Source organism: Phyllostomus discolor, chromosome 3 (genome assembly GCF_004126475.2).
Source record: "Phyllostomus discolor isolate MPI-MPIP mPhyDis1 chromosome 3, mPhyDis1.pri.v3, whole genome shotgun sequence".
Classification (NCBI taxonomy): Eukaryota; Metazoa; Chordata; class Mammalia; order Chiroptera; family Phyllostomidae; genus Phyllostomus; species Phyllostomus discolor.
This window is the reverse complement of record NC_040905.2, coordinates 83,896,511-83,908,543: the sequence shown is the minus strand read 5'-3', so window position 1 is coordinate 83,908,543 and position 12,033 is coordinate 83,896,511. Positions and strand designations below refer to the sequence as shown.

General features: G+C 37.5%; 1 protein-coding gene and 1 long non-coding RNA gene across 2 annotated transcripts in view; both read right to left on the bottom strand.

Annotated features, from left to right (window-relative positions):
* The window catches only part of SNX24 (sorting nexin 24), a 140,940-nt gene that overhangs the window by 36,910 nt on the left and 91,997 nt on the right, over window positions 1-12,033 (bottom strand). The gene's annotated exons all lie outside the window — the stretch shown is intronic.
* LOC118499524 lies at window positions 1,818-2,252 on the bottom strand. The gene is made up of 2 exons (XR_004902020.1): window positions 2,214-2,252; window positions 1,818-1,981 (listed from the first exon to the last, which is right to left on the bottom strand). It is a non-coding gene; the product is annotated as an uncharacterized LOC118499524 (long non-coding RNA).

The window sequence follows — 12,033 nt, the reverse complement described above, 5'->3', positions numbered from 1 at the left end:
GGCTGGGGACCCCTGCTAGAGCAGCACCTCCCACACCCTGTCCATCATACACTTCTCAGGTGAGAAAGGGCTGAGCTTCACCCCAACATATACGTATTTGTTTAACTTGACACAACATAAAAGCTCTACTGTATTAATGATGTACTATCTAAAACATGCACAAGAGGAAATACAAGATGAAATAAAATTTAAAACAAATTTTATTTTACTGTATTTATCAACGATACAAAGAATGTTTTCTTCTTACTAAAAATTGCAGAGTGTGATCTTCGAACACAACAGTGACGTGACTGAACACCCTCTCAGGTGGGAGCACAGCGAGTGTTTTCCATCATGTTCAAGGGCAAGTGAAAATAGTTTAGTCCATAAATATTCACTTGTAAGGACTGCCTTTGTTGAAAACAGTATCTCACAAAGACAAGAAGATCCAACAGCTGCACTAACTAAATCATAATCCTATTTTTCCAATTTTCTTCTACAATAACGCGAAGACTTTTTAATGAGATCTGGCTAAGGAATTACCTTCTTTCTTGATGTCACACAGTTGTTCTTATGGAACAACTGGAAAATGTCACATTTAGAAAAATTTGGGTCTAAGACCCACCGAAACTCTTCTTATAAAATAACTGTTGAACAGGCTAGAAAATTCCATTTTAGAGTTTTAAGGAAGAGGAGGGAATTTTAGGTTACACATCATAATTATGGCAACGAAACCCTTCATAACAGAAACTTTTTCAAACCTCCATTTTCAACGTGTTCTTGCTGAGACCAGTGCTCTTTCTCAGGCCACTCACTTGCTCACTCGGTGTTCTGAGGGCCCTCCTTTCCTCGGAGGAGCAGGTGAAGTGAGGGCCACAGGGGCCGTGCAGGACGCAGAGCAGTGCCAGCACCGCGCTGACATCCTCCTGCTGCTGCTGCGCTGGGCTAGCATTTTCTAGTTTTGTCCTCAAGCTGTGTTTTCTTTTTTTTTTAATTATACTGCTTACTAAAGGTTTTTAATCCCTGCATGAGGATATATTTTATTGATTTGAGAGAGGGAGAGAGAATCAAAGAGAGAGAGACGGAGACAGAGACATCGATGTAAGAAACATCAATTGGTTGCCTCCCACACACTCCCCTCCTAGGGATTGAACCTGCAACCTAGGTATGTGCCCTGACTGGGAATCAAACTCACAACCTTTTGGTGTATGGGATGCCGCTCCAACCAACAGAGCAACCCATCCAGGGCTTCAATCTGTGGTTTCTTTGCAGGACGCCTGTTAAGCCACAGGTGCCTTCAGTGAAGTTTACTTGAAAGCAGGTAATACCCCATGGAGAACAAACAGGCAAGGGCACAAATGGATGCTTGGCTGTCTGACAGGTGGACTCAGGAAAGGGCTGGTATCCATCTGAACAGCAGCATCAAAAAGACTTAACGCCTCTTCATCACATACAAAAATAAATGTAACTGAAAGTTTCACGACGGCTTCCTGCACCCAGTGGGTCATGGTGCACTGGGCACCTTGGAAACTTGCTAGTGAGAGGTCTGCACTAGGCCTCCCCAGGAACAGCCTTCCCACATGGGCACTCTTTAAATCCTTTCACTTGATCAACAGGCTCTTTAAAAAGTTAAAACTGTTTTGCCTGCTGGTTGCTACTACTTTGCCTATGGAGGAAATTGAAGGTACCTTTACAGATAGGCTTACACATATCATCCTATACAATATGGTACATATTTAGGCAGACTGACATCAAATACCAGATACTGCTGCCCAGTGAGATGATTCTGAGGACTGTGAAATACTCGGATGGCCAAAAAAGTCTGTCAGTTTTTCTCAGTAAAATATAAGACAGTTTTCATTTTCACCAACAACTTTACTGATTTGGATATTTTGACTATGTTGGCTGTCTACTGCATGGTATAATGTAGCTTGTTCTCAATTAATGTCTCTATTAGATCTCTATCAACTTCAGCTGGTCTACCCAACCATTAGAGCGTTGTCTTGCAAGAAATCTCCAGCACAAAACTTCACAAACCACTTTTGACCAGTCACAGCACCTTCTCTACACACTGCACAATTATTTTTTTGCATTTCAGTTGCATTCTTAACTTTCTTGAATAAAGCATAACATGCCAAAAATGTTGTGTATTTTCTTTCATTTTCAATATTAATGTAGCTACACAAAAATTCACCAACTTTTCTCTATTTTAAAAAAACACACACTGATATGACAGCTGTCACAACACAACCTAACAAAATTGTTTTGAATGAAGTTAAAACAACCAAGCACTACTAGAGCCACTGTATGGAAAAAAAACAAATGAATTTTTTGGCCAACACAATAATAAATGTCAAACATCATGCAGAACATCTGGCCCAGAACAGTCCTTAAAATGTTTATTTTATTAATTAATGAATAAATGAGTGAATGGAAAAAAGATTCCATCAGAACTTCCTAGTGACGAAACGCTGCATTGTTTTGAAAATTTCCTTTTTAATTAGTAATGGCTTTAGCAGAATTGGTGAGATGATTCCAGAAAGAATATTTTCTAATTGAATTTTCATGGCTAAATAATTATCAACATTAATCCTCATGGCTCCTTGGAATCCTAGGGATTTTATAGGATTTGGGTAAAATGAATACAAAATGTACTTATCAAATACGGTACAGGCCTGAGGACAGAATGCTGGTATGCCTCTTCGGTTTCAATGTATTATGTGTTACACTGGATAATGTGTTGTGTATTAGTTCATATCCCCCTCATTAACAACTCTATAATGTACACCTTCTCATCCTCCTTCACAGAAAAGGTGACAAGTGCTCAGAGAGGTTAATGCACTACCCTAGCTCAGACAGGAGTGGATGCAGGCTCAGGACTCTGAACCCACATCTACCTGACGAGCTACGCTTTTCCATTCCAGCCCTCTGATATTGCCTGTTCACCCCAACTGCCACCAACTTCTAGGTCTAGGGGTCCACTACAGCTCAAAGACCAAATCTGGCCTGCTGTCTAATTTTGTAAGTAAAATTTTATTGGAATACCTCTCCTTTGTTTACACATCATCTACAGCAGCGTTCGCACTACGACGGCAGGGTTGAGTAGTGTGACTGAGCCCATATGGCCCACATACCAAAAATATTTATAGTGGGTCTTCTATGCAAGAATTTTGCCGACTCTTACCTTGTATGGACACTCTTGTGTTTACAGCTCTATCCCTTCCTGCCAGAGGAACAATACAAATGTCTCTTTTAATTTCTTCACCTTCTCCTTTCCAAATTCTAGGGTCAAATATCAAAAATCCGTCTTGCATAACTTGGATTTTGTAAAAGCAAATGTTTTTCCCTGCTAAAAACCATAATCAATATGGTAACATTTAATCAATTTCCTTTTCTTATTGGCCAGATGGTACAAGTTATCATGCCAAAAATCACCAAAAGTTGCCAAAAATCTTTAATAAGGTTGGTTCACTTTACCTATTTTAAGGAATCTGAAACTAATTGCTCTCAATTAATCTGCTCCACTCTTTGATCGCTTATTTATCAGATTGGGAAAGATAGATTTAATAGTGCTTGCTCGAAACAGGTTCTTTAATTGGAAACATCACAGCATTTAGCTCACTTTGTACTCCAGCAATTAAGAACAATTTGGAAAAGTGTTGTTGATTTTTTTCCACACTATTGTCTCCTTGATTAGATTTCCGAAGAGCCAGACAAAACAAATGACAATACTAGCTACCACTATTGGTACAAATAAAAGCCCAACAGCCAGATTACTTACTATGAGAAATGTGAGCCATCCTCATCCATTTCATCAGTGTCTTACATTTATTTCCCTGTATCCTTGCCTCCTGTGTAGGTAAGTGGCAATACCTCTTATAAAAGGCATCATTTTGCATCCACCTTTACACAATTATCTTTTCTTCAAATAAGCCAAATCAACAGAAGAAATTATTTTTCTTGATTAAGCACCCACATTTCTCTTGGGAGGGAACAAAACAAACAATTAATCTTTCCTTATTTGTTCTCACAAGTCCCTGCCTCCTTAAATGCAGGCTATCCAGGTACCTGTGGCAGCCAGTCGGCAGCAATTAGGCCTGAGCGGAAAATGAATGGACTGCAGGCTGAGGGCCTAATGCGCTGCGAGTCTGTGTGAGAGGGCAAGGTTATGCCAGGAAAATTCCCTTGTTGTCGGAACACCACTCAAAATTACTGCCTGACTTCAGCATAATTAACCAGGCTTGGGAATTTATATGAACTAAGTAATTGGAAAGAATTAGCAAGAGATATGTACATTAATCTTTACCAGTTACACAGTGTTTAATGAAATTAAGGGTCTGGTGCTCATTCTTGCCTTGCTTAGTTTGCACACTTGCTACTTCACCTGTAGAACCAGAGAATCTGCCATCGGGAGATCGAAACAAAAGCAACACTCTAGGGAGAAAACTAGAAACAACCCCAAAACTCAAAAGCAGGCTCATAGTTAAGTAAATTATAATGCATTCTTAGCACAGAATATTATGGAGCCTTATTTAAATTGTTTTTAAAACAGATCTTCATCTTTCAGTGTAGATAGTGAAATATTTAGAGATAAAAAATGATAACTGGGAGTTTTTCAAAATAACATGGGAGGGTGGGAAAGGTATGAAAATAGAGGTAAGACCACACCTGAGTCAATAATTGTTGAAGCTGGATGATGGGCATTTGAGATTTTAGTATATGATTTTGTCTACCTTTTATATGTTGAAAATTGTCATTAAAAAAGTTAAGACACTAAAAAAATCTTTGTCTTAGGTATTTGGTATATAGTAAATGTGATATGCTTTTAAATGAAAAGAAGAGTTTATAAAGCACTAGAGACAACACGAATATTTTTAAACGTATGGTTGAAATATATTTTATATGTAAAATATATTTTAAAATATTTGATTGTTACATGATTTACTATATGCAGAGTAAACAGACAGAGGAAGCACACCATAGTTTTGAGACGCCTAAATCCAAGTTTCTCAACCTCAGCACAGTCACACTTTGGGCTATTTGTTGAAGGCTGTTCTGTGCACTGTACGATGTTCAGCAGCACCCCTGACCTCTGCCCACTAGATGCCAAAACCATTCCCACCCTTGGCTATGACAACCAACAAAGTCTCTATGCATCACCCCCTGTCCCTTGTGAGGGCAAATGCCAGATTCAGAACCAGTGGTCCAAATGGCAGAATTACAGAAAATTATTTTTATTCTTTGTAGCTTTCAAAATTGTTGAACATGCACATATGCATAAATCAAAACAGTAACAAAAATGCTGTTATATTAAAAATATATTTACCAACGAGGAGAGGAATCTTTAAGTCTGTGAAAAAAAAACTACTTATATTAGAAAAGGACTATAGAACAGATACTAGTGGTCTTCTTTTGATTAAACCAGTGAACCTTGCTACAAAAGCCAGTTCTTTTAAAATTTAAGTTACCCAAGATTAAAGATAAGGAAAGAATCTTAAAAGCAGCAAGAGAAAAGGAGACAGTTACCTACAAGGGAGTTCCCATAAGACTGTCAGCTGATTTCTCAAAAGAGACCTCATAGGCAAGAAGGGGCTGGCAAGAAGTATTCAAAGTCATGAAAGGCAAGAATCTACATCCAAGATTACTCTATTCAGCAAAGCTTTCATTTAGAATGGAAGGGCAGAGAAAGTGCTTCCCAGATAAGGTCAAGTTAAAGGAGTTCATCATCACCCAGCCCTTATTATAGGAAATGTTAAAGGGACTTATCTAAGAAAAAGAAGATAAAAACTATGAACAGTAAAATGACAACAAACTCATAATAATCAACAACTGAACCTAAAAAACAAAAACAAATTAAGCAAACAACTAGAATAAGAACAGCATCACAGAAATGGAGATCACATGGAGGGTTTTCAGTGGCAGGGGGTGGGGGAGAATGAGGGGAAAAGGTGCAGGGAATAAGCAGCAGAATAGGTAGGCACAAAATAGACAGGGGGAGGGTAAGAATAGTATGGGAAATGAAGAAGCCAAAGAACTCATATGTGTGACCCATGGACATGAACTAAGGGGGTAGAGAATGCTGGTGGGGTAGCGGGGTGCAGGACAGAGTGGGATAAAGGAGAGAAAAAACTGGGACAATTGTAATAGCATAATCAATAAAATATTCTTAAAAATATAAAACTCATGAGTCCATCACTCAAAAATCCGATAAAATACAAATCAACAGTATCTCAAGAATAATGTCAGGCTTCCTAAAATTTTCTCAGTGGAAAACTGCCATATTAAAGAGAGACTCAAGCTCACTATAGCCACCTTAAAGGAACTAATATGCACAGAAATACAAAGCTAGCTCAAGGTGTTGAGTTTTTTTATCAGATAAAACAACCCACTTTTTTTTAGATTTATTTATTTATTTATTTTTTAGAGAGGGAGGGAAGGGAAGGAGAGAGAGAGAGAGAGAGAGAGAGAGAGAGAGAGAGAGAGAGAGAGAGAAACATCAATGTGCGGTTGCTGGGGGCCATGGCCTGCAACCTATGCATGTGCCCTGACTGGGAATCAAACCTGCAATGCCTGGTTCGCAGCCTGAGCTCAATCCACTGAGCTACACCAGCCAGGGCAGAAAACAACCCACTTTTAAAGATGAGTTTCAATGTGAAGAGAAAGTAGCACGTGGCCTACCCATCCACATGAAAGGGCATCAGTGACCTCCGGTTCCTGGCGGGGCTCTGAGCCGGCATTCCAGCCATGAGCGCAGGTCTGTGTGTTCTCACCGTACATGTCACCCGTGTGCTTTCTAGAAACAATGTGCCCCAGGGAGCCGTGCCAGCAAGCACAGCCCACTCTTTGAGGAGAAGGTTAACCCATAACATTCATTTTATAAACCCATGACTCTAGTTTAGGTCACTGAACCTTTCTTACTGTCAACTGAAAGTATTTTTTTAATCAGTACAGATGCCAAACCAAGTGGTCAACATTTGATGATTCACAGGTTTGAACCTCCCAAAGTTTTCCATTTTAAGCCTGATTAAGGCTTCACAGCCATAGCACACTAGAATGCCTATTTCTATTCCATCCTCTTCTTTCACACTGATTCTTCTCCATGAAATCATACACATCTTCCAGGTGCCTAAAGCTTTTCAAATTGCCATTACCGATGTCCCGTCCACTGACCTACATTACCTCTGCAGGCTCGTGATCCGCAGCTGTGGCAGTCAGGCTTCTGCCAGGCTCGCCCACCCAAGGTGAACAAGAAGGTACTGTCGGAATTTTTAAAATACTGGTTTATTTCCTTGAAAGTAAAGTGTATTGTTTTCTTTAAAGGAATAATATATATGACTGGTTCCAGAAGTTTAAAACTATTGTTCTTCACTAAGAATTATTTTAAATGAAGTACTAAGTCATTTTGAGATCAACAGGAAGACTGCAAATCAGTGAGAAAAATAAAATGCATTTGAAATTAAGCAGCACAATTCTATATAATTAAAATGCAAACTTTTAAAATATATATTGAGAAGAAATACCATGCACTGTCCTGGGTGATTATTTGTAGCCTTCACAAAGTGCTTTTAACTTAGCACAGAAAAGCCTTCTAGAACTACCATTAAGCCAAAGAATCCATAGTTCCCTGCCTATGAAAACTAAATTTAGAAAGCAGAGACTTCTAACGCATTTTTTATTCATATTTTGTCAATTATTTCAACAATTATAATGACAACCTTATCTGCAGAATTCTGGATAAGTGGTTAGGGTTTTTCTGTATGGAAACCCACCATGGACACAAGGTTACAGGATTTCTAGGCAGGCACAACAGAAACATGTATGCACATCGGAATCTGAAAACACTTGCTAGCAATGATGGATTTAAGTTATTAACCGATCAAAAAGAGATGGATGGTGGTTTGCTTTCCTTAATCTACATCATCATCTAGATCTATTTAAAGAGATGTGGTGCACTAACAAACTTGGTTAAGGTTTTGATAAAATCAGTAAAAATAATCTGCCCCTGTTACATTGAGTCTGTATCGATCAATAAAATCACTTGTACAAGGAAAGTACTGTTAAGTACTGACAATCCCAGCCATTAATATTATTTAACACACTGTTCGCAATCTTTAACGAGAACAAAGAACGTTTGTCTCGTGCTGTAAGCAGCACCTTCACAGATAGTGTTACTGCTATAGGTTTCTACTGTGTTTTTTTGACATCCCTCTTTCACCAATAAACCCCTCCCCCAATGCATTAGGTCTTGTTTTTTACTTCAGTTGCAGTTTAAAGGAAGTTCTTCATACGAAGTGAAGCTATCATTACAGCACTCCTTAACCTGTGAATTAAACTCAAAATGTAAGGCCCTGAGCTAAGGGATTAGGTGGCCATTGGGAAAGCATGAGGCTTCTCTGCTACATTCTGAGTTTACTAGGCTTCATCAAGGCCTTTATCTTGTTAGTGGTGAATTAAAAGAGAAAATTTCAATTACTCCTCGGCCAGAGTTGGATGGCTAGGGACAGATATATGGGTCTGGGTTAAAACCATGGAAATGGAAAGTAGAAGGGAAAAAAGGATAAAAATATTTTACATAGGAAATTTTTGACCTTTATAAATATCTATGATTATATGAAAGATGATAATGAGAAAACACCTCTAAGAAGCAAAGGTAACTTAGAGATAATTGTAATTCTAGGATCTTAAATAGAAACCTGTTCTAAATTTAACCTTTTCTCATGATCCCAGAAGTGTATGGTAAGCCATGGTTTGCAATTTTGCTGAGGTAAGCAAGAGGGAACCCCTTCTCTTGTAAGTGAACCTTGAAAACATTACAAACCTGTATCTCAGTTCAGTTTAATTTAGTCTGTTACTCTCAGCTCAACTGTGCCTACCCTACAATCCTCATGGAGTGATTAAAAACCAAAAAACCAAAAACTTTGTGGGTGTGCACAGGACTTTGAGAAAAGGGCCCCTGAAAGGATATTAATTGATAGTACTCTTTAATAAAGAAAAGATGAAAATATACAAATAAAAACTGGCTCTTGGCTATAAAATAGGCATTTAGGTAACGTTGAGTACAATGTCACATTTAAAAGTGGTTTACCGTCATTAAAGTAAGTCCATGAATACATTTTAGTGCCGAAGAAAATGTGCCTCACAAAATGGTTTAAGGGCATGTTCCAACAAGACAGAAACTGCCTATCAAGTCACAGAGAACACTTTCTGAGAAAACACCACGGTGGTGCCAGGCGCACCTGCCTGACATAATGACCACATGCCTCCGGAGGTAACTGGGACCTTGTTTAAGAATTTTCATGTAGCAACAGGTGATGAGGCAATGGTTTGGGTAAACAGACCAACTGTTTATCCAACAATTTTTGAGATAAAACACCATTCCAGCATTTTAAAAGCAGTTTGCATTGCATAAATGTGAAGGGGAATCTTTGAGAAAGTAAAGAAACTAGTGGAAGAGAAAGATAACAGGCTGGAAAATATGCCCAATGGAAGCAGGAACGCAGCCTGCTTCGGAAGACAGTGTCTTACCAGGCACAGTGATGGGTGGTGGGATTCAAAGGGTCAAAGGGAAGACACAGAGACTATTATTCTGTGAACGCCATGACATTAAGCCTACTGCCTGTATGTCTGAGCACTCACTAGGGCTCAGATTTCCTTGGCAAGCAGTCCTTAGGATCCTGAAAATGCCATATATGCATAATTTTAAAAATGCATCACAGAGGTGTTAAGAAAGTAAAGAGTCTACAGAAACCTTAAGTTGAGTACAAATAGAAGTCCTGACAGATAAATAAGCACGAAAGCTGGCTCTGTCCCAGGGGTAGTTTGTGAACCCTAACAGGTGAGCTCCAGATAAAGCTGCTGAAAAATACATCCCCAGGGGAAGGGAGAGTGAGAAATTAATATTTTCAAAGATTTGTAATTAATGTTAATTGCTTTTGGGTGGTCCCAATATCCCTTCAAGCTAAGAACTCCCAGCTCATAGTGTTCTCAAGTGATTGGCAAAAGCAAATAAAAATCTCTCTGCATAAATCAAGTTCAACACTGGCCATAAAAAATTCCCAAAGATAAAAGTACAAGGAAATTGATTACTCTGCCAAAACTCATAAAAATCCCAAATAAATGAAACACACTTACACATACACTATGAAGAAAGAAAGCACCATGAGTGAGATCCAGCAGAAACAACAGACAGATAACTTACACCTATGAAGACATCAGTTATTACAGTGATCAGACTCAAAGGATAGAACAGAAAAATGGGGAGAAGAAAACACTACAAAATATGATACCTGAGCATTTTCCAGAAATATTGAAAGGCACCTACATTCAGCTGCAGGGAATATGCACACACACAAAGTCTTAAAAACATAAATTAAAAACATCTACAACTAGATATAGAACAACTATAGTAAAAAGGTTCCACAGTAAAACAGAAGAACACCAGAAATAAAAAGATCATATATGTATCAGAGATAAATGACAGATTACTTTCAAAGGGCAAAAAGTTTGAACACTTCTGTTTGTGAGAACAGATATTTTATGACTTTAATACTTTTCCATGTCTTCCAAAAACAGAAAAATTATGTATCTTTTAAAAATAGAACCAAATGCTATCTTATGATTACCATATGGATCCATTGTATTCTTTTAAGATATGCATTATGGAGTTTCAGTGATCTTATTTTTTTCCTATATCTTGTAATAGTTTGCTACTTCATAATCCTAAGTATCATTTCATCATTACACATCCATTATTTCCAACTATGATAAGAAAATACTTGAATAAGAAAATTAAAGAATTATGGAATAGTCTAGAAGGATAATGAAATAAATGATAATCATTTTACACACTTTAGTTTTCTTCTTAAAAATTGTTTTTCATTCAATTCATTGGGGGTGACATTGGTTAATAAAATTATATAAGCTTCATGTATACAATTCTGCAATACATCATCTGTACATTGAATTGTGTGATCACCCCCTAAGGCAAGTCTCCTTATCATGTGGCCCCAAATTACTCATTATTTTACAAAGAGGTCTGAAGGCATCATTTTTAAAGTTTTTTTAAATGTTTCATTGAATATTGTTAAATATTCAGCAATTCTCATTTTCTATCGAAAATGGTAAGGGAAAAACGGACAGGGAAAAGTGTTTCACAATTATTAAAAGCCTTAGCCAATGACTGTAGGAACAGACAGAGTACCATAGACCTCCACTACCCAGCACAAGTAGAGCATAGGCCACCTACTTAACATTTAAATTTTCTTATAGCCACATTAAAAACGTAAAAAGAAATGAGTAAAATAAATTTTGTTTAACCCAATATATAGGAAATACTATTTCACATGTAGTCATTACAAAAATTATTGAGATATTTTCCATCCCTTTTTGTACTATTGCTTTGAAATCTGTGTAGTTTTTTACATTTATAGAACATTTTAGACTAATCACATTTCAAATGTTCGATAGCCACATGGGACTGGTGGCTCCCACAACGTACAGCAAGACTGGCTGCATAAATGAAACCTCAGATCATGATACTTCAGGTGATACCGTCCACGAATTTTCTCAAATGCAGGAGTCAGTGAGGAAAAGGGAAATTTGTTATTTATTTTCTTGGGGCTGCTCATTCAACAGGAAGAATTTTACCATACTATTTTGCATCAAGCAGCTGGACCATTTTATTTTGCTAAAAGAACATGGAATAGTATTCTGTCACATTTTATGATGATTGTATACTAAGATTTATTTGACAAAATTATTTACTAGATAAGCAAACAGAAAGGTGAGTGGAAGGAAATAGATAAGTTATAAATTTAAAAAAATTCTTTGATTTAGTTATTAAACTTGGTTTATAAACCTAAAAATGAAAACATTTTGCAATTATGCTACAAAGATATTAGCAATTCTCTCTCTCAAAAAAACTATTAACCGTCAGGTTTCCCAAAGTATTGGATTTTATCAATCATGTCCAGTAAGAAGAACCATAAGCAATGGTAAACTAGAGCCTATTAGAAGCATATTTAATATCTTGAATCAGTACGTGTAAGATAATTC